The sequence below is a fragment of the Symphalangus syndactylus genome, chromosome 13, assembly GCF_028878055.3.
Source record: "Symphalangus syndactylus isolate Jambi chromosome 13, NHGRI_mSymSyn1-v2.1_pri, whole genome shotgun sequence".
Lineage (NCBI taxonomy): Eukaryota > Metazoa > Chordata > Mammalia > Primates > Hylobatidae > Symphalangus > Symphalangus syndactylus.
The window spans coordinates 2,447,338-2,470,465 of NC_072435.2; positions in this window are offsets into that span (position 1 = coordinate 2,447,338).

The window sequence follows — 23,128 nt, forward strand, 5'->3', positions numbered from 1 at the left end:
TTTGGAGCGCTAAGAGATTAGTAGTGGAAAAAGGAATATATTCAAATATAAACTACACAGAAGCATTCTGTGAAACTTCTTTCTGATCTGAGCATTCAGCTAAAAGTGTTAAACCATACTTTTGATTGAGCAGTTTTGAAACACTCTGTCTGTAGAAAATGCAACTGGACATTCGTAGCGCTAAGTGGGTAATAGTGGAAAAAAGAATATGTTCAAATATAAACTACACAGAAGCATTGTATGAAACTTCTTTCTGTTCTGTGCATTCAACTAACAGAGTTGAACCTTACTTTTGATTGAGCCGTTCTGAAACACTCTTTCTGTAGAAACTGCAATTGGACATTCTGAGCGCTAAGAGGCCTATATTGGGAAAAAGAATGTCTACACATAAAAACTACACAGAAGAATTGTGTGAAACTTCTTTCTGTTCTGTTTGTTCAACTAAAAGAGTTGAACCTTAGTATTGATTGAGCCGTTCTGAAACACTCTTTCTGTAGAAAATGCAAGTGGAGATTCGGAGCGCTAAGAGGGTAATAGTGGAAAAAGGAATGTCTCCAAATATAAACTACACAGAAGCATTCTGTGAAACTTCTTTCTGATCTGTGCATTCAGCTAACAGAGTTAAACCATACTTTTGATTGAGGAGATCTGAACACTCTTTCTGTAGAAAATGCAACTGGACATTTGGAGCGCAAAGAGAGTAGTAGTGGAAAAAGGAATATATTCAAATATAAACTACACAGAAGCATTCTGTGAAACTTCTTTCTGATCTGAGCATTCAGCTAACAGAGTTAAACCATACATTTGATTGCGCAGTTTTGAAACACTCTGTCTGTAGAAAATGCAACTGGACATTCGTAGCGCTAAGTGGGTAATAGTGGAAAAAAGAATATGTTCAAATATAAACTACACAGAAGCATTGTATGAAACTTCTTTCTGTTCTGTGCATTCAACTAACAGAGTTGAACCTTACTTTTGATTGAGCCGTTCTGAAACACTCTTTCTGTAGAAACTGCAATTGGACATTCTGAGCGCTAAGAGGCCTATATTGGGAAAAAGAATGTCTACAAATAAAAACTACACAGAAGAATTTTGTGAAACTTCTTTCTGTTCTGTTTGTTCAACTAAAAGAGTTGAACCTTAGTATTGATTGAGCCGTTCTGAAACACTCTTTCTGTAGAAAATGCAAGTGGAGATTCGGAGCGCTAAGAGGGTAATAGTGGAAAAAGGAATGTCTCCAAATATAAACTACACAGAATCATTCTGTGAAACTTCTTTCTGATCTGTGCATTCAGCTAACAGATTTAAACCATACTTTTGATTGAGCAGATCTGAACACTCTTTCTGTAGAAAATGCAACTGGACATTTGGAGCGCTAAGAGAGTAGTAGTGGAAAAAGGAATATATTCAAATATAAACTACACAGAAGCATTCTGTGAAACTTCTTTCTGATCTGAGCATTCAGCTAACAGAGTTAAACCATACTTTTGATTGCGCAGTTTTGAAACACTCTGTCTGTAGAAAATGCAACTGGACATTCGTAGCGCTAAGTGGGTAATAGTGGAAAAAAGAATATGTTCAAATATAAACTACACAGAATCATTGTATGAAACTTCTTTCTGTTCTGTGCATTCAACTAACAGAGTTGAACCTTACTTTTGATTGAGCCTTTCTGAAACACTCTTTCTGTAGAAATTGCAATTGCACATTCTGAGCGCTAAGAGGCCTCTATTGGGAAAAATAATATCTTCAAATAAAAACTACACAGAAGCATTGTGTGAAACTTATTTCTGATATGTTCATTAAGCTAACAGAGTTAAACCATACTTTTGATTGCGCAGTTCTGAACACTCTTTCTGTAGAAAATGCAAGTGGACATTCGGAGCGCTAAGAGGGTAATAGTGGAAAAAGGAATATATTCAAATATAAACTACACAGTAGCATTCTGTGAAAAATCTTTCTGTTCTGTGCATTCAACTAACAGAGTTGAACCTTACTTTTGATTGAGCCGTTCTGAAACACTCTTTCTGTAGAAACTGCAATTGGACATGCTAAGCGCTAAGAGGCCTACATTGGGAAAAAGAATATCTTCAAATAAAAACTACACAGATGCATTCTGTGAAACTTATTTCTGATCTGTAAATTCAGTTAACAGAGATAAAACATATTTTTGATTGAGCAGTTATGAAACACTCTTTTTGTAGAAAATGCAAGTGGAGATTCGGAGCGCTAAGAGGGTAATAGTGGAAAAAGGAATGTCTTCAAATATAAACTACACAGAATCATTCGGTGAAACTTCTTTCTGATCTGTGCATTCAGCTAACAGAGTTAAAGCATACTTTTCATTGAGCAGATCTGAACACTCTTTCTGTAGAAAATGCAACTGGACATTTGGAGCCCTAAGAGCGTAGTAGTGGAAAAAGGAATATATTCAAATATAAACTACACAGAAGCATTCTGTGAAACTTCTTTCTGATCTGAGCATTCAGCTAACAGAGTTAAACCATACTTTTGATTGAGCAGTTTTGAAACACTCTGTCTGTAGAAAATGCAACTGGACATTCGTAGCGCTAAGTGGGTAATAGCGGAAAAAAGAATATGTTCAAATATAAACTACACAGAAGCATTGTATGAAACTTCTTTCTGTTCTGTGCATTCAACTAACAGAGTTGAACCTTACTTTTGATTGAGCCTTTCTGAAACACTCTTTCTGTAGAAACTGCAATTGGACATTCTGAGCGCTAAGAGGCCTCTATTGGGAAAAATAATATCTTCAAATAAAAACTACACAGAAGCATTGTTTGAAACTTATTTCTGATATGTTCATTAAGCTAACAGAGTTAAACCATACTTTTGATTGCGCAGTTCTGAACACTCTTTCTGTAGAAAATGCAAGTGGACATTCGGAGCGCTAAGAGGGTAATAGTGGAAAAAGGAATATATTCAAATATAAACTACACAGTAGCATTCTGTGAAAATTCTTCCTGTTCTGTGCATTCAACTAACAGAGTTGAACCTTACTTTTGATTGAGCCGTTCTGAAACACTCTTTCTGTAGAAACTGCAATTGGACATGCTAAGCGCTAAGAGGCCTACATTGGGAAAAAGAATATCTTCAAATAAAAACTACACAGATGCATTCTGTGAAACTTATTTCTGATCTGTAAATTCAGTTAACAGAGATAAAACATATTTTTGATTGAGCAGTTTTGAAACACTCTTTTTGTAGAAAATGCAAGTGGAGATTCGGAGCGCTAAGGGGGTAATAGTGGAAAAAGGAATGTCTTCAAATATAAACTACACAGAATCATTCGGTGAAACTTCTTTCTGATCTGTGCATTCAGCTAACAGAGTTAAAGCATACTTTTCATTGAGCAGATCTGAACACTCTTTCTGTAGAAAATGCAACTGGACATTTGGAGCGCTAAGAGCGTAGTAGTGGAAAAAGGAATATATTCAAATATAAACTACACAGAAGCATTCTGTGAAACTTCTTTCTGATCTGAGCATTCAGCTAACAGAGTTAAACCATACTTTTGATTGAGCAGTTTTGAAACACTCTGTCTGTAGAAAATGCAACTGGACATTCGTAGCGCTAAGTGGGTAATAGTGGAAAAAAGAATATGTTCAAATATAAACTACACAGAAGCATTGTATGAAACTTCTTTCTGTTCTGTACATTCAACTAACAGAGTTGAACCTTACCTTTGATTGAGCCGTTCTGAAACACTCTTTCTGTAGAAACTGCAATTGGACATTCAGAGCGCTAAGAAGCCTATATTGGGAAAAAGAATGTCTACAAATAAAAACTACAGAGAAGAATTCTGTGAAAATACTTTCTGTTCTGTTTGTTCAACTAAAAGAGTTGAACCTTAGTTTTGATTGAGCCGTTCTGAAACATTATTTCTGTAGAAAATGCAAGTGGAGATTCGGAGCGCTAAGAGGGTAATAGTGGAAAAAGGAATGTCTCCAAATATAAACTACACAGAATCATTCTGTGAAACTTCTTTCTGATCTGTGCATTCAGCTAACAGAGTTAAACCATACTTTTGATTGAGCAGTTTTGAAACACTCTGTCTGTAGAAAATGCAACTGGACATTCGTAGCGCTAAGTGGGTAATAGTGGAAAAAAGAATATGTTCAAATATAAACTACACAGAAGCATTGTATGAAACTTCTTTCTGTTCTGTGCATTCAACATACAGAGTTGAACCTGACTTTTGATTGAGCCTTTCTGAAACACTCTTTCTGTAGAAACTGTAATTGGACATTCTGAGCGTTAAGAGGCCTATATTGGGAAAAATAATATCTTCAAATAAAAAATACACAGAAGCATTGTGTGAAACTTATTTCTGATATGTTCATTAAGCTAACAGAGTTAAACCATACTTTTGATTGCGCAGTTCTGAACACTCTTTCTGTATAAAATGCAAGTGGACATTCGGAGCGCTAAGAGGGAATAGTGGAAAAAGGAATATATTCAAATATAAACTACACAGTAGCATTCTGTGAAAATTCTTTCTGTTATGTGCATTCAACTAACAGAGTTGAACCTCACTTTTGATTGAGCCGTTCTGAAACACTCTTTCTGTAGAAACTGCAATTGGACATGCTAAGCGCTAAGAGGCCTACATTGGGAAAAAGAATATCTTCAAATAAAAACTACGCAGATGCATTCTGTGAAACTTATTTCTGATCTGTAAATTCAGTTAGCAGAGATAAAACATATTTTTGATTGAGCAGTTATGAAACACTCTTTTTGTAGAAAATGCAAGTGGAGATTCGGAGCGCTAAGAGGGTAATAGTGGAAAAAGGAATGTCTTCAAATATAAACTACACAGAATCATTCGGTGAAACTTCTTTCTGATATGTGCATTCAGCTAACAGAGTTAAACCATACTTTTGATTGAGCAGATCTGAACACTTTTTCTGTAGAAAATGCAACTGGACATTTGGAGCGCTAAGAGCGTAGTAGTGGAAAAAGGAATATATTCAAATATAAACTACACAGAAGCATTCTGTGAAACTTCTTTCTGATCTGAGCATTCAGCTAACAGAGTTAAACAATACTTTTGATTGAGCAGTTTTGAAACACTCTGTCTGTAGAAAATGCAACTGGACATTCGTAGCGCTAAGTGGGTAATAGTGGAAAAAAGAATATGTTCAAATATAAACAACACAGAAGCATTGTTTGAAAATTATTTCTGTTCTGTGCATTCAACTAACAGAGTTGAACCTTACTTTTGATTGAGCCGTTCTGAAACACTCTTTCTGTAGAAACTGCAATTGGACATTCTGAGCGCTAAGAGGCCTCTATTGGGAAAAATAATATCTTCAAATAAAAACTACACAGAAGCATTGTGTGAAACTTATTTCTGATATGTTCATTAAGCTAACAGAGTTAAACCATACTTTTGATTGCGCAGTTCTGAACACTCTTTCTGTAGAAAATGCAAGTGGACATTCGGAGCGCTAAGAGGGTAATAGTGGAAAAAGTAATATATTCAAATATAAACTACACAGTAGCATTCTGTGAAAATTCTTTCTGTTCTGTGCATTCAACTAACAGAGTTGAACCTTACTTTTGATTGAGCCGTTCTGAAACACACTTTCTGTAGAAACTGCAATTGGACATGCTAAGCGCTAAGAGGCCTACATTGGGAAAAAGAATATCTTCAAATAAAAACTACACAGATGCATTCTGTGAAACTTATTTCTGATCTGTAAATTCAGTTAACAGAGATAAAACATATTTTTGATTGAGCAGTTATGAAACACTCTTTTTGTAGAAAATGCAAGTGGAGATTCGGAGTGCTAAGAGGGTAATAGTGGAAAAAGGAATGTCTTCAAATATAAACTACACAGAATCATTTGGTGAAACTTCTTTCTGATCTGTGCATTCAGCTAACAGAGTTAAACCATACTTTTGATTGAGCAGATCTGAACACTCTTTCTGTAGAAAATGCAACTGGACATTTGGAGCGCTAAGAGCGTAGTAGTGGAAAAAGGAATATATTCAAATATAAACTACACAGAAGCATTCTGTGAAACTTCTTTCTGATCTGAGCATTCAGCTAACAGAGTTAAACCATACTTTTGATTGAGCAGTTTTGAAACACTCTGTCTGTAGAAAATGCAACTGGACATTCGTAGCGCTAAGTGGGTAATAGTGGAAAAAAGAATATGTTCAAATATAAACTACACAGAAGCATTGTATGAAACTACTTTCTGTTCTGTGCATTCAACTAACAGAGTTGAACCTTACCTTTGATTGAGCCGTTCTGAAACACTCTTTCTGTAGAAACTGCAATTGGACATTCAGAGCGCTAAGAAGCCTATATTGGGAAAAAGAATGTCTACAAATAAAAACTACACAGAAGAATTCTGTGAAAATACTTTCTGTTCTGTTTGTTCAACTAAAAGAGTTGAACCTTAGTTTTGATTGAGCCGTTCTGAAACATTATTTCTGTAGAAAATGCAAGTGGAGATTCGGAGCGCTAAGAGGGTAATAGTGGAAAAAGGAATGTCTCCAAATATAAACTACACAGAATCATTCTGTGAAACTTCTTTCTGATCTGTGCATTCAGCTAAGAGTGTTAAACCATACTTTTGATTGAGCAGTTTTGAATCACTCTGTCTGTAGAAAATGCAACTGGACATTCGTAGCGCTAAGTGGGTAATAGTGGAAAAAAGAATATGTTCAAATATAAACTACACAGAAGCATTGTATGAAACTTCTTTCTGTTCTGTGCATTCAACTTACAGAGTTGAACCTGACTTTTGATTGAGCCTTTCTGAAACACTCTTTCTGTAGAAACTGCAATTGGCATTCTGAGCGCTAAGAGGCCTATATTGGGAAAAATAATATCTTCAAATAAAAAATACACAGAAGCATTGTGTGAAACTTATTTCTGATATGTTCATTAAGCTAACAGAGTTAAACCATACTTTTGATTGCGCAGTTCTGAACACTCTTTCTGTAGAAAATGCAAGTGGACATTCGGAGCGCTAAGAGGGTAATAGTGGAAAAAGGAATATATTCAAATATAAACTACACAGTAGCATTCTGTGAAAATTCTTTCTGTTATGTGCATTCAACTAACAGAGTTGAACCTCACTTTTGATTGAGCCGTTCTGAAACACTCTTTCTGTAGAAACTGCAATTGGACATGCTAAGCGCTAAGAGGCCTACATTGGGAAAAAGAATATCTTCAAATAAAAACTACACAGATGCATTCTGTGAAACTTATTTCTGATCTGTAAATTCAGTTAGCAGAGATAAAACATATTTTTGATTGAGCAGTTATGAAACACTCTTTTTGTAGAAAATGCAAGTGGAGATTCGGAGCGCTAAGAGGGTAATAGTGGAAAAAGGAATGTCTTCAAATATAAACTAGACAGAATCATTCGGTGAAACTTCTTTCTGATATGTGCATTCAGCTAACAGAGTTAAACCATACTTTTGATTGAGCAGATCTGAACACTCTTTCTGTAGAAAATGCAACTGGACATTTGGAGCGCTAAGAGCGTAGTAGTGGAAAAAGGAATATATTCAAATATAAACTACACAGAAGCATTCTGTGAAACTTCTTTCTGATCTGAGCATTCAGCTAACAGAGTTAAACCATACTTTTGATTGAGCAGTTTTGAAACACTCTGTCTGTAGAAAATGCAACTGGACATTCGTAGCGCTAAGTGGGTAATAGTGGAAAAAAGAATATGTTCAAATATAAACAACACAGAAGCATTGTTTGAAAATTATTTCTGTTCTGTGCATTCAACTAACAGAGTTGAACCTTACTTTTGATTGAGCCGTTCTGAAACACTCTTTCTGTAGAAACTGCAATTGGACATTCTGAGCGCTAAGAGGCCTCTATTGGGAAAAATAATATCTTCAAATAAAAACTACACAGAAGCATTGTGTGAAACTTATTTCTGATATGTTCATTAAGCTAACAGAGTTAAACCATACTTTTGATTGCGCAGTTCTGAACACTCTTTCTGTAGAAAATGCAAGTGGACATTCGGAGCGCTAAGAGGGTAATAGTGGAAAAAGGAATATATTCAAATATAAACTACACAGTAGCATTCTGTGAAAATCCTTTCTGTTCTGTGCATTCAACTAACAGAGTTGAACCTTACTTTTGATTGAGCCGTTCTGAAACACACATTCTGTAGAAACTGCAATTGGACATGCTAAGCGCTAAGAGGCCTACATTGGGAAAAAGAATATCTTCAAATAAAAACTACACAGATGCATTCTGTGAAACTTATTTCTGATCTGTAAATTCAGTTAACAGAGATAAAACATATTTTTGATTGAGCAGTTATGAAACACTCTTTTTGTAGAAAATGCAAGTGGAGATTCGGAGTGCTAAGAGGGTAATAGTGGAAAAAGGAATGTCTTCAAATATAAACTACACAGAATCATTCGGTGAAACTTCTTTCTGATCTGTGCATTCAGCTAACAGAGTTAAACCATACTTTTGATTGAGCAGATCTGAACACTCTTTCTGTAGAAAATGCAACTGGACATTTGGAGCGCTAAGAGCGTAGTAGTGGAAAAAGGAATATATTCAATTATAAACTACACAGAAGCATTCTGTGAAACTTCCTTCTGAACTGAGCATTCAGCTAACAGAGCTAAACCATACTTTTGATTGAGCAGTTTTGAAACACTCTGTCTGTAGAAAATGCAACTGGACATTCGTAGCGCTAAGTGGGTAATAGTGGAAAAAATTATGTTCAAATATAAACTACACAGAAGCATTGTATGAAACTTCTTTCTGTTCTGTGCATTCAACTAACAGAGTTGAACCTTACTTTTGATTGAGCCGTTCTGAAACACTCTTTCTGTAGAAACTGCAGTTGGACATTCTGAGCGCTAAGAGGCCTATACTGGGAAAAAGAATGTCTACAAATAAAAACTACACAGAAGAATTGTGTGAAACTTCCTTCTGTTTTGTTTGTTCAACTAAAAGAGTTGAACCTTAGTTTTGACTGAGTCGTTCTGAAACACTCTTTCTGTAGAAAATGCAAGTGGAGATTCGGAGCGCTAAGAGGGTAATAGTGGAAAAAGGAATGTCTCCAAATATAAACTACACAGAATCATTCTGTGAAACATCTTTCTGATCTGTGCATTCAGCTAACAGAGTTAAACCATACTTTTGATTGAGCAGATCTGAACACTCTTTCTGTAGAAAATGCAACTGGACATTTGGAGCGCTAAGAGAGTAGTAGTGGAAAAAGGAATATATTCAAATATAAACTACACAGAAGCATTCTGTGAAACTTCTTTCTGATCTGAGCATTCAGCTAACAGAGTTAAACCACACTTTTGATTGAGCAGTTTTGAAACACTCTGTCTGTAGAAAATGCAACTGGACATTCGTAGCGCTAAGTGGGTAATAGTGGAAAAAAGAATATGTTCAAATATAAACTACACAGAAGCATTGTATGAAACTTCTTTCTGTTCTGTGCATTCAACTAACAGAGTTGAACCTTACTTTTGATTGAGCCTTTCTGAAACACTCTTTCTGTAGAAACTGCAATTGGACATTCTGAGCGCTAAGAGGCCTGTATTGGGAAAAATAATATCTTCAAATTAAAACTACACAGAAGCATTGTGTGAAACTTATTTCTGATATGTTCATTAAGCTAACAGAGTTAAACCATACTTTTGATTGCGCAGTTCTGAACACTCTTTCTGTAGAAAATGCAAGTGGACATTCGGAGCGCTAAGAGGGTAATAGTGGAAAAAGGAATATATTCAAATATAAACTACACAGTAGCATTCTGTGAAAATTCTTTCTGTTCTGTGCATTCAACTAACAGAGTTGAACCTTACTTTTGATTGAGCCGTTCTGAAACACTCTTTCTGTAGAAACTGCAATTGGACATGCTAAGCGCTAAGAGGCCTACATTGGGAAAAAGAATATCTTCAAATAAAAACTACACAGATGCATTCTGTGAAACTTATTTCTGATCTGTAAATTCAGTTAACAGAGATAAAACATATTTTTGATTGAGCAGTTATGAAACACTCTTTTTGTAGAAAATGCAAGTGGAGATTCGGAGCGCTAAGAGGGTAATAGTGGAAAAAGGAATGTCTTCAAATATAAACTACACAGAATCATTCGGTGAAACTTCTTTCTGATCTGTGCATTCAGCTAACAGAGTTAAACCATACTTTTGATTGAGCAGATCTGAACACTCTTTCTGTAGAAAATGCAAATGGACATTTGGAGCGCTAAGAGCGTAGTAGTGGAAAAAGGAATATATTCAAATATAAACTACACAGAAGCATTCTGTGAAACTTCTTTCTGATCTGAGCATTCAGCTAACAGAGTTAAACCATACTTTTGATTGAGCAGTTTTGAAACACTCTGTCTGTAGAAAATGAAACTGGACATTCGTAGCGCTAAGTGGGTAATAGTGGAAAAAAGAATATGTTCAAATATAAACTACACAGAAGCATTGTATGAAACTTCTTTCTGTTCTGTGCATTCAACTAACAGATTTGAACCTTACTTTTGATTGAGCCGTTCTGAAACACTCTTTCTGTAGAAACTGCAATTGGACATTCTGAGCGCTAAGAGGCCTATATTGGGAAAAAGAATGTCTACAAATAAAAACTACACAGAAGAATTGTGTGAAACTTCTTTCTGTTCTGTTTGTTCAACTAAAAGAGTTGAACCTTAGTATTGATTGAGCCGTTCTGAAACACTCTTTCTGTAGAAAATGCAAGTGGAGATTCGGAGCGCTAAGAGGGTAATAGTGGAAAAAGGAATGTCTCCAAATATAAACTACACAGAATCATTCTGTGAAACTTCTTTCTGATCTGTGCATTCAGCTAACAGAGTTAAACCATACATTTGATTGAGCAGATCTGAACACTCTTTCTGTAGAAAATGCAACTGGACATTTGGAGCGCTAAGAGAGTAGTAGTGGAAAAAGGAATATATTCAAATATAAACTACACAGAAGCATTCTGTGAAACTTCTTTCTGATCTGAGCATTCAGCTAACAGAGTTAAACCATACTTTTGATTGCGCAGTTTTGAAACACTCTGTCTGTAGAAAATGCAACTGGACATTCGTAGCGCAAAGTGGGTAATAGTGGAAAAAAGAATATGTTCAAATATAAACTACACAGAAGCATTGTATGAAACTTCTTTCTGTTCTGTGCATTCAACTAACAGAGTTGAACCTTACTTTTGATTGAGCCTTTCTGAAACACTCTTTCTGTAGAAACTGCAATTGCACATACTGAGCGCTAAGAGGCCTCTATTGGGAAAAATAATATCTTCAAATAAAAACTACACAGAAGCATTGTGTGAAACTTATTTCTGATATGTTCATTAAGCTAACAGAGTTAAACCATACTTTTGATTGCGCAGTTCTGAACACACTTTCTGTAGAAAATGCAAGTGGACATTCGGAGCGCTAAGAGGGTAATAGTGGAAAAAGGAATATATTCAAATATAAACTACACAGTAGCATTCTGTGAAAATTCTTTCTGTTCTGTGCATTCAACTAACAGAGTTGAACCTTACTTTTGATTGAGCCGTTCTGAAACACTCTTTCTGTAGAAACTGCAATTGGACATGCTAAGCGCTAAGAGGCCTACATTGGGAAAAAGAATATCTTCAAATAAAAACTACACAGATGCATTCTGTGAAACTTATTTCTGATCTGTAAATTCAGTTAACAGAGATAAAACATATTTTTGATTGAGCAGTTATGAAACACTCTTTTTGTAGAAAATGCAAGTGGAGATTCGGAGCGCTAAGAGGGTAATAGTGCAAAAAGGAATGTCTTCAAATATAAACTACACAGAATCATTCGGTGAAACTTCTTTCTGATCTGTGCATTCAGCTAACAGAGTTAAACCATACTTTTGATTGAGCAGATCTGAACACTCTTTCTGTAGAAAATGCAACTGGACATTTGGAGCGCTAAGAGCGTAGTAGTGGAAAAAGGAATATATTCAAATATAAACTACACAGAAGCATTCTGTGAAACTTCTTTCTGATCTGAGCATTCAGCTAACAGAGTTAAACCATACTTTTGATTGAGCAGTTTTGAAACACTCTGTCTGTAGAAAATGCAACTGGACATTCGTAGCGCTAAGTGGGTAATAGTGGAAAAAAGAATATGTTCAAATATAAACTACACAGAAGCATTGTATGAAACTTCTTTCTGTTCTGTGCATTCAACTAACAGAGTTGAACCTTACTTTTGATTGAGCCGTTCTGAAACACTCTTTCTGTAGAAACTGCAATTGGACATTCTGAGCGCTAAGAGGCCTATATTGGGAAAAAGAATGTCTACAAATAAAAACTACACAGAAGAATTGTGTGAAACTTCTTTCTGTTCTGTTTGTTCAACTAAAAGAGTTGAACCTTAGTATTGATTGAGCCGTTCTGAAACACTCTTTCTGTAGAAAATGCAAGTGGAGATTCGGAGCGCTAAGAGGGTAATAGTGGAAAAAGGAATGTCTCCAAATACAAACTACACAGAATCATTCTGTGAAACTTCTTTCTGATCTGTGCATTCAGCTAACAGAGTTAAACCATACTTTTGATTGAGCAGATCTGAACACTCTTTCTGTAGAAAATGCAACTGGACATTTGGAGCGCTAAGAGCGTAGTAGTGGAAAAAGGAATATATTCAAATATAAACTACACAGAAGCATTCTGTGAAACTTCTTTCTGATCTGAGCATTCAGCTAACAGAGTTAAACCATACTTTTGATTGCGCAGTTTTGAAACACTCTGTCTGTAGAAAATGCACCTGGACATTCGTAGCGCTAAGTGGGTAATAGTGGAAAAAAGAATATGTTCAAATATAAACTACACAGAAGCATTGTATGAAACTTCTTTCTGTTCTGTGCATTCAACTTACAGAGTTGAACCTGACTTTTGATTGAGCCTTTCTGAAACACTCTTTCTGTAGAAACTGCAATTGGCATTCTGAGCGCTAAGAGGCCTATATTGGGAAAAATAATATCTTCAAATAAAAAATACACAGAAGCATTGTGTGAAACTTATTTCTGATATGTTCATTAAGCTAACAGAGTTAAACCATACTTTTGATTGCGCAGTTCTGAACACTCTTTCTGTAGAAAATGCAAGTGGACATTCGGAGCGCTAAGAGGGTAATAGTGGAAAAAGGAATATATTCAAATATAAACTACACAGTAGCATTCTGTGAAAATTCTTTCTGTTATGTGCATTCAACTAACAGAGTTGAACCTCACTTTTGATTGAGCCGTTCTGAAACACTCTTTCTGTAGAAACTGCAATTGGACATGCTAAGCGCTAAGAGGCCTACATTGGGAAAAAGAATATCTTCAAATAAAAACTACACAGATGCATTCTGTGAAACTTATTTCTGATCTGTAAATTCAGTTAGCAGAGATAAAACATATTTTTGATTGAGCAGTTATGAAACACTCTTTTTGTAGAAAATGCAAGTGGAGATTCGGAGCGCTAAGAGGGTAATAGTGGAAAAAGGAATGTCTTCAAATATAAACTAGACAGAATCATTCGGTGAAACTTCTTTCTGATATGTGCATTCAGCTAACAGAGTTAAACCATACTTTTGATTGAGCAGATCTGAACACTCTTTCTGTAGAAAATGCAACTGGACATTTGGAGCGCTAAGAGCGTAGTAGTGGAAAAAGGAATATATTCAAATATAAACTACACAGAAGCATTCTGTGAAACTTCTTTCTGATCTGAGCATTCAGCTAACAGAGTTAAACCATACTTTTGATTGAGCAGTTTTGAAACACTCTGTCTGTAGAAAATGCAACTGGACATTCGTAGCGCTAAGTGGGTAATAGTGGAAAAAAGAATATGTTCAAATATAAACAACACAGAAGCATTGTTTGAAAATTATTTCTGTTCTGTGCATTCAACTAACAGAGTTGAACCTTACTTTTGATTGAGCCGTTCTGAAACACTCTTTCTGTAGAAACTGCAATTGGACATTCTGAGCGCTAAGAGGCCTATATTGGGAAAAATAATATCTTCAAATAAAAACTACACAGAAGCATTGTGTGAAACTTATTTCTGATATGTTCATTAAGCTAACAGAGTTAAACCATACTTTTGATTGCGCAGTTCTGAACACTCTTTCTGTAGAAAATGCAAGTGGACATTCGGAGCGCTAAGAGGGTAATAGTGGAAAAAGGAATATATTCAAATATAAACTACACAGTAGCATTCTGTGAAAATCCTTTCTGTTCTGTGCATTCAACTAACAGAGTTGAACCTTACTTTTGATTGAGCCGTTCTGAAACACACTTTCTGTAGAACCTGCAATTGGACATGCTAAGCGCTAAGAGGCCTACATTGGGAAAAAGAATATCTTCAAATAAAAACTACACAGATGCATTCTGTGAAACTTATTTCTGATCTGTAAATTCAGTTAACAGAGATAAAACATATTTTTGATTGAGCAGTTATGAAACACTCTTTTTGTAGAAAATGCAAGTGGAGATTCGGAGTGCTAAGAGGGTAATAGTGGAAAAAGGAATGTCTTCAAATATAAACTACACAGAATCATTCGGTGAAACTTCTTTCTGATCTGTGCATTCAGCTAACAGAGTTAAACCATACTTTTGATTGAGCAGATCTGAACACTCTTTCTGTAGAAAATGCAACTGGACATTTGGAGCGCTAAGAGCGTAGTAGTGGAAAAAGGAATATATTCAATTATAAACTACACAGAAGCATTCTGTGAAACTTCCTTCTGAACTGAGCATTCAGCTAACAGAGCTAAACCATACTTTTGATTGAGCAGTTTTGAAACACTCTGTCTGTAGAAAATGCAACTGGACATTCGTAGCGCTAAGTGGGTAATAGTGGAAAAAATTATGTTCAAATATAAACTACACAGAAGCATTGTATGAAACTTCTTTCTGTTCTGTGCATTCAACTAACAGAGTTGAACCTTACTTTTGATTGAGTCGTTCTGAAACACTCTTTCTGTAGAAACTGCAGTTGGACATTCTGAGCGCTAAGAGGCCTATACTGGGAAAAAGAATGTCTACAAATAAAAACTACACAGAAGAATTGTGTGAAACTTCCTTCTGTTTTGTTTGTTCAACTAAAAGAGTTGAACCTTAGTTTTGACTGAGTCGTTCTGAAACACTCTTTCTGTAGAAAATGCAAGTGGAGATTCGGAGCGCTAAGAGGGTAATAGTGGAAAAAGGAATGTCTCCAAATATAAACTACACAGAATCATTCTGTGAAACATCTTTCTGATCTGTGCATTCAGCTAACAGAGTTAAACCATACTTTTGATTGAGCAGATCTGAACACTCTTTCTGTAGAAAATGCAACTGGACATTTGGAGCGCTAAGAGAGTAGTAGTGGAAAAAGGAATATATTCAAATATAAACTACACAGAAGCATTCTGTGAAACTTCTTTCTGATCTGAGCATTCAGCTAACAGAGTTAAACCACACTTTTGATTGAGCAGTTTTGAAACACTCTGTCTGTAGAAAATGCAACTGGACATTCGTAGCGCTAAGTGGGTAATAGTGGAAAAAAGAATATGTTCAAATATAAACTACACAGAAGCATTGTATGAAACTTCTTTCTGTTCTGTGCATTCAACTAACAGAGTTGAACCTTACTTTTGATTGAGCCTTTCTGAAACACTCTTTCTGTAGAAACTGCAATTGGACATTCTGAGCGCTAAGAGGCCTGTATTGGGAAAAATAATATCTTCAAATTAAAACTACACAGAAGCATTGTGTGAAACTTATTTCTGATATGTTCATTAAGCTAACAGAGTTAAACCATACTTTTGATTGCGCAGTTCTGAACACTCTTTCTGTAGAAAATGCAAGTGGACATTCGGAGCGCTAAGAGGGTAATAGTGGAAAAAGGAATATATTCAAATATAAACTACACAGTAGCATTCTGTGAAAATTCTTTCTGTTCTGTGCATTCAACTAACAGAGTTGAACCTTACTTTTGATTGAGCCGTTCTGAAACACTCTTTCTGTAGAAACTGCAATTGGACATGCTAAGCGCTAAGAGGCCTACATTGGGAAAAAGAATATCTTCAAATAAAAACTACACAGATGCATTCTGTGAAACTTATTTCTGATCTGTAAATTCAGTTAACAGAGATAAAACATATTTTTGATTGAGCAGTTATGAAACACTCTTTTTGTAGAAAATGCAAGTGGAGATTCGGAGCGCTAAGAGGGTAATAGTGGAAAAAGGAATGTCTTCAAATATAAACTACACAGAATCATTCGGTGAAACTTCTTTCTGATCTGTGCATTCAGCTAACAGAGTTAAACCATACTTTTGATTGAGCAGATCTGAACACTCTTTCTGTAGAAAATGCAAATGGACATTTGGAGCGCTAAGAGCGTAGTAGTGGAAAAAGGAATATATTCAAATATAAACTACACAGAAGCATTCTGTGAAACTTCTTTCTGATCTGAGCATTCAGCTAACAGAGTTAAACCATACTTTTGATTGAGCAGTTTTGAAACACTCTGTCTGTAGAAAATGCAACTGGACATTCGTAGCGCTAAGTGGGTAATAGTGGAAAAAAGAATATGTTCAAATATAAACAACACAGAAGCATTGTTTGAAAATTATTTCTGTTCTGTGCATTCAACTAACAGAGTTGAACCTTACTTTTGATTGAGCCGTTCTGAAACACTCTTTCTGTAGAAACTGCAATTGGACATTCTGAGCGCTAAGAGGCCTATATTGGGAAAAATAATATCTTCAAATAAAAACTACACAGAAGCATTGTGTGAAACTTATTTCTGATATGTTCATTAAGCTAACAGAGTTAAACCATACTTTTGATTGCGCAGTTCTGAACACTCTTTCTGTAGAAAATGCAAGTGGACATTCGGAGCGCTAAGAGGGTAATAGTGGAAAAAGGAATATATTCAAATATAAACTACACAGTAGCATTCTGTGAAAATCCTTTCTGTTCTGTGCATTCAACTAACAGAGTTGAACCTTACTTTTGATTGAGCCGTTCTGAAACACACTTTCTGTAGAACCTGCAATTGGACATGCTAAGCGCTAAGAGGCCTACATTGGGAAAAAGAATATCTTCAAATAAAAACTACACAGATGCATTCTGTGAAACTTATTTCTGATCTGTAAATTCAGTTAACAGAGATAAAACATATTTTTGATTGAGCAGTTATGAAACACTCTTTTTGTAGAAAATGCAAGTGGAGATTCGGAGTGCTAAGAGGGTAATAGTGGAAAAAGGAATGTCTTCAAATATAAACTACACAGAATCATTCGGTGAAACTTCTTTCTGATCTGTGCATTCAGCTAACAGAGTTAAACCATACTTTTGATTGAGCAGATCTGAACACTCTTTCTGTAGATAATGCAACTGGACATTTGGAGCGCTAAGAGCGTAGTAGTGGAAAAAGGAATATATTCAATTATAAACTACACAGAAGCATTCTGTGAAACTTCCTTCTGAACTGAGCATTCAGCTAACAGAGCTAAACCATACTTTTGATTGAGCAGTTTTGAAACACTCTGTCTGTAGAAAATGCAACTGGACATTCGTAGCGCTAAGTGGGTAATAGTGGAAAAAATTATGTTCAAATATAAACTACACAGAAGCATTGTATGAAACTTCTTTCTGTTCTGTGCATTCAACTAACAGAGTTGAACCTTACTTTTGATTGAGCCGTTCTGAAACACTCTTTCTGTAGAAACTGCAGTTGGACATTCTGATCGCTAAGAGGCCTATACTGGGAAAAAGAATGTCTACAAATAAAAACTACACAGAAGAATTGTGTGAAACTTCCTTCTGTTTTGTTTGTTCAACTAAAAGAGTTGAACCTTAGTTTTGACTGAGTCGTTCTGAAACACTCTTTCTGTAGAAAATGCAAGTGGAGATTCGGAGCGCTAAGAGGGTAATAGTGGAAAAAGGAATGTCTCCAAATATAAACTACACAGAATCATTCTGTGAAACATCTTTCTGATCTGTGCATTCAGCTAACAGAGTTAAACCATACTTTTGATTGAGCAGATCTGAACACTCTTTCTGTAGAAAATGCAACTGGACATTTGGAGCGCTAAGAGAGTAGTAGTGGAAAAAGGAATATATTCAAATATAAACTACACAGAAGCATTCTGTGAAACTTCTTTCTGATCTGAGCATTCAGCTAACAGAGTTAAACCACACTTTTGATTGAGCAGTTTTGAAACACTCTGTCTGTAGAAAATGCAACTGGACATTCGTAGCGCTAAGTGGGTAATAGTGGAAAAAAGAATATGTTCAAATATAAACTACACAGAAGCATTGTATGAAACTTCTTTCTGTTCTGTGCATTCAACTAACAGAGTTGAACCTTACTTTTGATTGAGCCTTTCTGAAACACTCTTTCTGTAGAAACTGCAATTGGACATTCTGAGCGCTAAGAGGCCTGTATTGGGAAAAATAATATCTTCAAATTAAAACTACACAGAAGCATTGTGTGAAACTTATTTCTGATATGTTCATTAAGCTAACAGAGTTAAACCATACTTTTGATTGCGCAGTTCTGAACACTCTTTCTGTAGAAAATGCAAGTGGACATTCGGAGCGCTAAGAGGGTAATAGTGGAAAAAGGAATATATTCAAATATAAACTACACAGTAGCATTCTGTGAAAATTCTTTCTGTTCTGTGCATTCAACTAACAGAGTTGAACCTTACTTTTGATTGAGCCGTTCTGAAACACTCTTTCTGTAGAAACTGCAATTGGACATGCTAAGCGCTAAGAGGCCTACATTGGGAAAAAGAATATCTTCAAATAAAAACTACACAGATGCATTCTGTGAAACTTATTTCTGATCTGTAAATTCAGTTAACAGAGATAAAACATATTTTTGATTGAGCAGTTATGAAACACTCTTTTTGTAGAAAATGCAAGTGGAGATTCGGAGCGCTAAGAGGGTAATAGTGGAAAAAGGAATGTCTTCAAATATAAACTACACAGAATCATTCGGTGAAACTTCTTTCTGATCTGTGCATTCAGCTAACAGAGTTAAACCATACTTTTGATTGAGCAGATCTGAACACTCTTTCTGTAGAAAATGCAACTGGACATTTGGAGCGCTAAGAGCGTAGTAGTGGAAAAAGGAATATATTCAAATATAAACTACACAGAAGCATTCTGTGAAACTTCTTTCTGATCTGAGCATTCAGCTAACAGAGTTAAACCATACTTTTGATTGAGCAGTTTTGAAACACTCTGTCTGTAGAAAATGCAACTGGACATTCGTAGCGCTAAGTGGGTAATAGTGGAAAAAAGAATATGTTCAAATATAAACAACACAGAAGCATTGTTTGAAAATTATTTCTGTTCTGTGCATTCAACTAACAGAGTTGAACCTTACTTTTGATTGAGCCGTTCTGAAACACTCTTTCTGTAGAAACTGCAATTGGACATTCTGAGCGCTAAGAGGCCTATATTGGGAAAAATAATATCTTCAAATAAAAACTACACAGAAGCATTGTGTGAAACTTATTTCTGATATGTTCATTAAGCTAACAGAGTTAAACCATACTTTTGATTGCGCAGTTCTGAACACTCTTTCTGTAGAAAATGCAAGTGGACATTCGGAGCGCTAAGAGGGTAATAGTGGAAAAAGGAATATATTCAAATATAAACTACACAGTAGCATTCTGTGAAAATCCTTTCTGTTCTGTGCATTCAACTAACAGAGTTGAACCTTACTTTTGATTGAGCCGTTCTGAAACACACTTTCTGTAGAACCTGCAATTGGACATGCTAAGCGCTAAGAGGCCTACATTGGGAAAAAGAATATCTTCAAATAAAAACTACACAGATGCATTCTGTGAAACTTATTTCTGATCTGTAAATTCAGTTAACAGAGATAAAACATATTTTTGATTGAGCAGTTATGAAACACTCTTTTTGTAGAAAATGCAAGTGGAGATTCGGAGTGCTAAGAGGGTAATAGTGGAAAAAGGAATGTCTTCAAATATAAACTACACAGAATCATTCGGTGAAACTTCTTTCTGATCTGTGCATTCAGCTAACAGAGTTAAACCATACTTTTGATTGAGCAGATCTGAACACTCTTTCTGTAGATAATGCAACTGGACATTTGGAGCGCTAAGAGCGTAGTAGTGGAAAAAGGAATATATTCAATTATAAACTACACAGAAGCATTCTGTGAAACTTCCTTCTGAACTGAGCATTCAGCTAACAGAGCTAAACCATACTTTTGATTGAGCAGTTTTGAAACACTCTGTCTGTAGAAAATGCAACTGGACATTCGTAGCGCTAAGTGGGTAATAGTGGAAAAAATTATGTTCAAATATAAACTACACAGAAGCATTGTATGAAACTTCTTTCTGTTCTGTGCATTCAACTAACAGAGTTGAACCTTACTTTTGATTGAGCCGTTCTGAAACACTCTTTCTGTAGAAACTGCAGTTGGACATTCTGATCGCTAAGAGGCCTATACTGGGAAAAAGAATGTCTACAAATAAAAACTACACAGAAGAATTGTGTGAAACTTCCTTCTGTTTTGTTTGTTCAACTAAAAGAGTTGAACCTTAGTTTTGACTGAGTCGTTCTGAAACACTCTTTCTGTAGAAAATGCAAGTGGAGATTCGGAGCGCTAAGAGGGTAATAGTGGAAAAAGGAATGTCTCCAAATATAAACTACACAGAATCATTCTGTGAAACATCTTTCTGATCTGTGCATTCAGCTAACAGAGTTAAACCATACTTTTGATTGAGCAGATCTGAACACTCTTTCTGTAGAAAATGCAACTGGACATTTGGAGCGCTAAGAGAGTAGTAGTGGAAAAAGGAATATATTCAAATATAAACTACACAGAAGCATTCTGTGAAACTTCTTTCTGATCTGAGCATTCAGCTAACAGAGTTAAACCACACTTTTGATTGAGCAGTTTTGAAACACTCTGTCTGTAGAAAATGCAACTGGACATTCGTAGCGCTAAGTGGGTAATAGTGGAAAAAAGAATATGTTCAAATATAAACTACACAGAAGCATTGTATGAAACTTCTTTCTGTTCTGTGCATTCAACTAACAGAGTTGAACCTTACTTTTGATTGAGCCTTTCTGAAACACTCTTTCTGTAGAAACTGCAATTGGACATTCTGAGCGCTAAGAGGCCTGTATTGGGAAAAATAATATCTTCAAATTAAAACTACACAGAAGCATTGTGTGAAACTTATTTCTGATATGTTCATTAAGCTAACAGAGTTAAACCATACTTTTGATTGCGCAGTTCTGAACACTCTTTCTGTAGAAAATGCAAGTGGACATTCGGAGCGCTAAGAGGGTAATAGTGGAAAAAGGAATATATTCAAATATAAACTACACAGTAGCATTCTGTGAAAATTCTTTCTGTTCTGTGCATTCAACTAACAGAGTTGAACCTTACTTTTGATTGAGCCGTTCTGAAACACTCTTTCTGTAGAAACTGCAATTGGACATGCTAAGCGCTAAGAGGCCTACATTGGGAAAAAGAATATCTTCAAATAAAAACTACACAGATGCATTCTGTGAAACTTATTTCTGATCTGTAAATTCAGTTAACAGAGATAAAACATATTTTTGATTGAGCAGTTATGAAACACTCTTTTTGTAGAAAATGCAAGTGGAGATTCGGAGCGCTAAGAGGGTAATAGTGGAAAAAGGAATGTCTTCAAATATAAACTACACAGAATCATTCGGTGAAACTTCTTTCTGATCTGTGCATTCAGCTAACAGAGTTAAACCATACTTTTGATTGAGCAGATCTGAACACTCTTTCTGTAGAAAATGCAAATGGACATTTGGAGCGCTAAGAGCGTAGTAGTGGAAAAAGGAATATATTCAAATATAAACTACACAGAAGCATTCTGTGAAACTTCTTTCTGATCTGAGCATTCAGCTAACAGAGTTAAACCATACTTTTGATTGAGCAGTTTTGAAACACTCTGTCTGTAGAAAATGAAACTGGACATTCGTAGCGCTAAGTGGGTAATAGTGGAAAAAAGAATATGTTCAAATATAAACTACACAGAAGCATTGTATGAAACTTCTTTCTGTTCTGTGCATTCAACTAACAGATTTGAACCTTACTTTTGATTGAGCCGTTCTGAAACACTCTTTCTGTAGAAACTGCAATTGGACATTCTGAGCGCTAAGAGGCCTATATTGGGAAAAAGAATGTCTACAAATAAAAACTACACAGAAGAATTGTGTGAAACTTCTTTCTGTTCTGTTTGTTCAACTAAAAGAGTTGAACCTTAGTATTGATTGAGCCGTTCTGAAACACTCTTTCTGTAGAAAATGCAAGTGGAGATTCGGAGCGCTAAGAGGGTAATAGTGGAAAAAGGAATGTCTCCAAATATAAACTACACAGAATCATTCTGTGAAACTTCTTTCTGATCTGTGCATTCAGCTAACAGAGTTAAACCATACATTTGATTGAGCAGATCTGAACACTCTTTCTGTAGAAAATGCAACTGGACATTTGGAGCGCTAAGAGAGTAGTAGTGGAAAAAGGAATATATTCAAATATAAACTACACAGAAGCATTCTGTGAAACTTCTTTCTGATCTGAGCATTCAGCTAACAGAGTTAAACCATACTTTTGATTGCGCAGTTTTGAAACACTCTGTCTGTAGAAAATGCAACTGGACATTCGTAGCGCTAAGTGGGTAATAGTGGAAAAAAGAATATGTTCAAATATAAACTACACAGAAGCATTGTATGAAACTTCTTTCTGTTCTGTGCATTCAACTAACAGAGTTGAACCTTACTTTTGATTGAGCCTTTCTGAAACACTCTTTCTGTAGAAACTGCAATTGCACATACTGAGCGCTAAGAGGCCTCTATTGGGAAAAATAATATCTTCAAATAAAAACTACACAGAAGCATTGTGTGAAACTTATTTCTGATATGTTCATTAAGCTAACAGAGTTAAACCATACTTTTGATTGCGCAGTTCTGAACACACTTTCTGTAGAAAATGCAAGTGGACATTCGGAGCGCTAAGAGGGTAATAGTGGAAAAAGGAATATATTCAAATATAAACTACACAGTAGCATTCTGTGAAAATTCTTTCTGTTCTGTGCA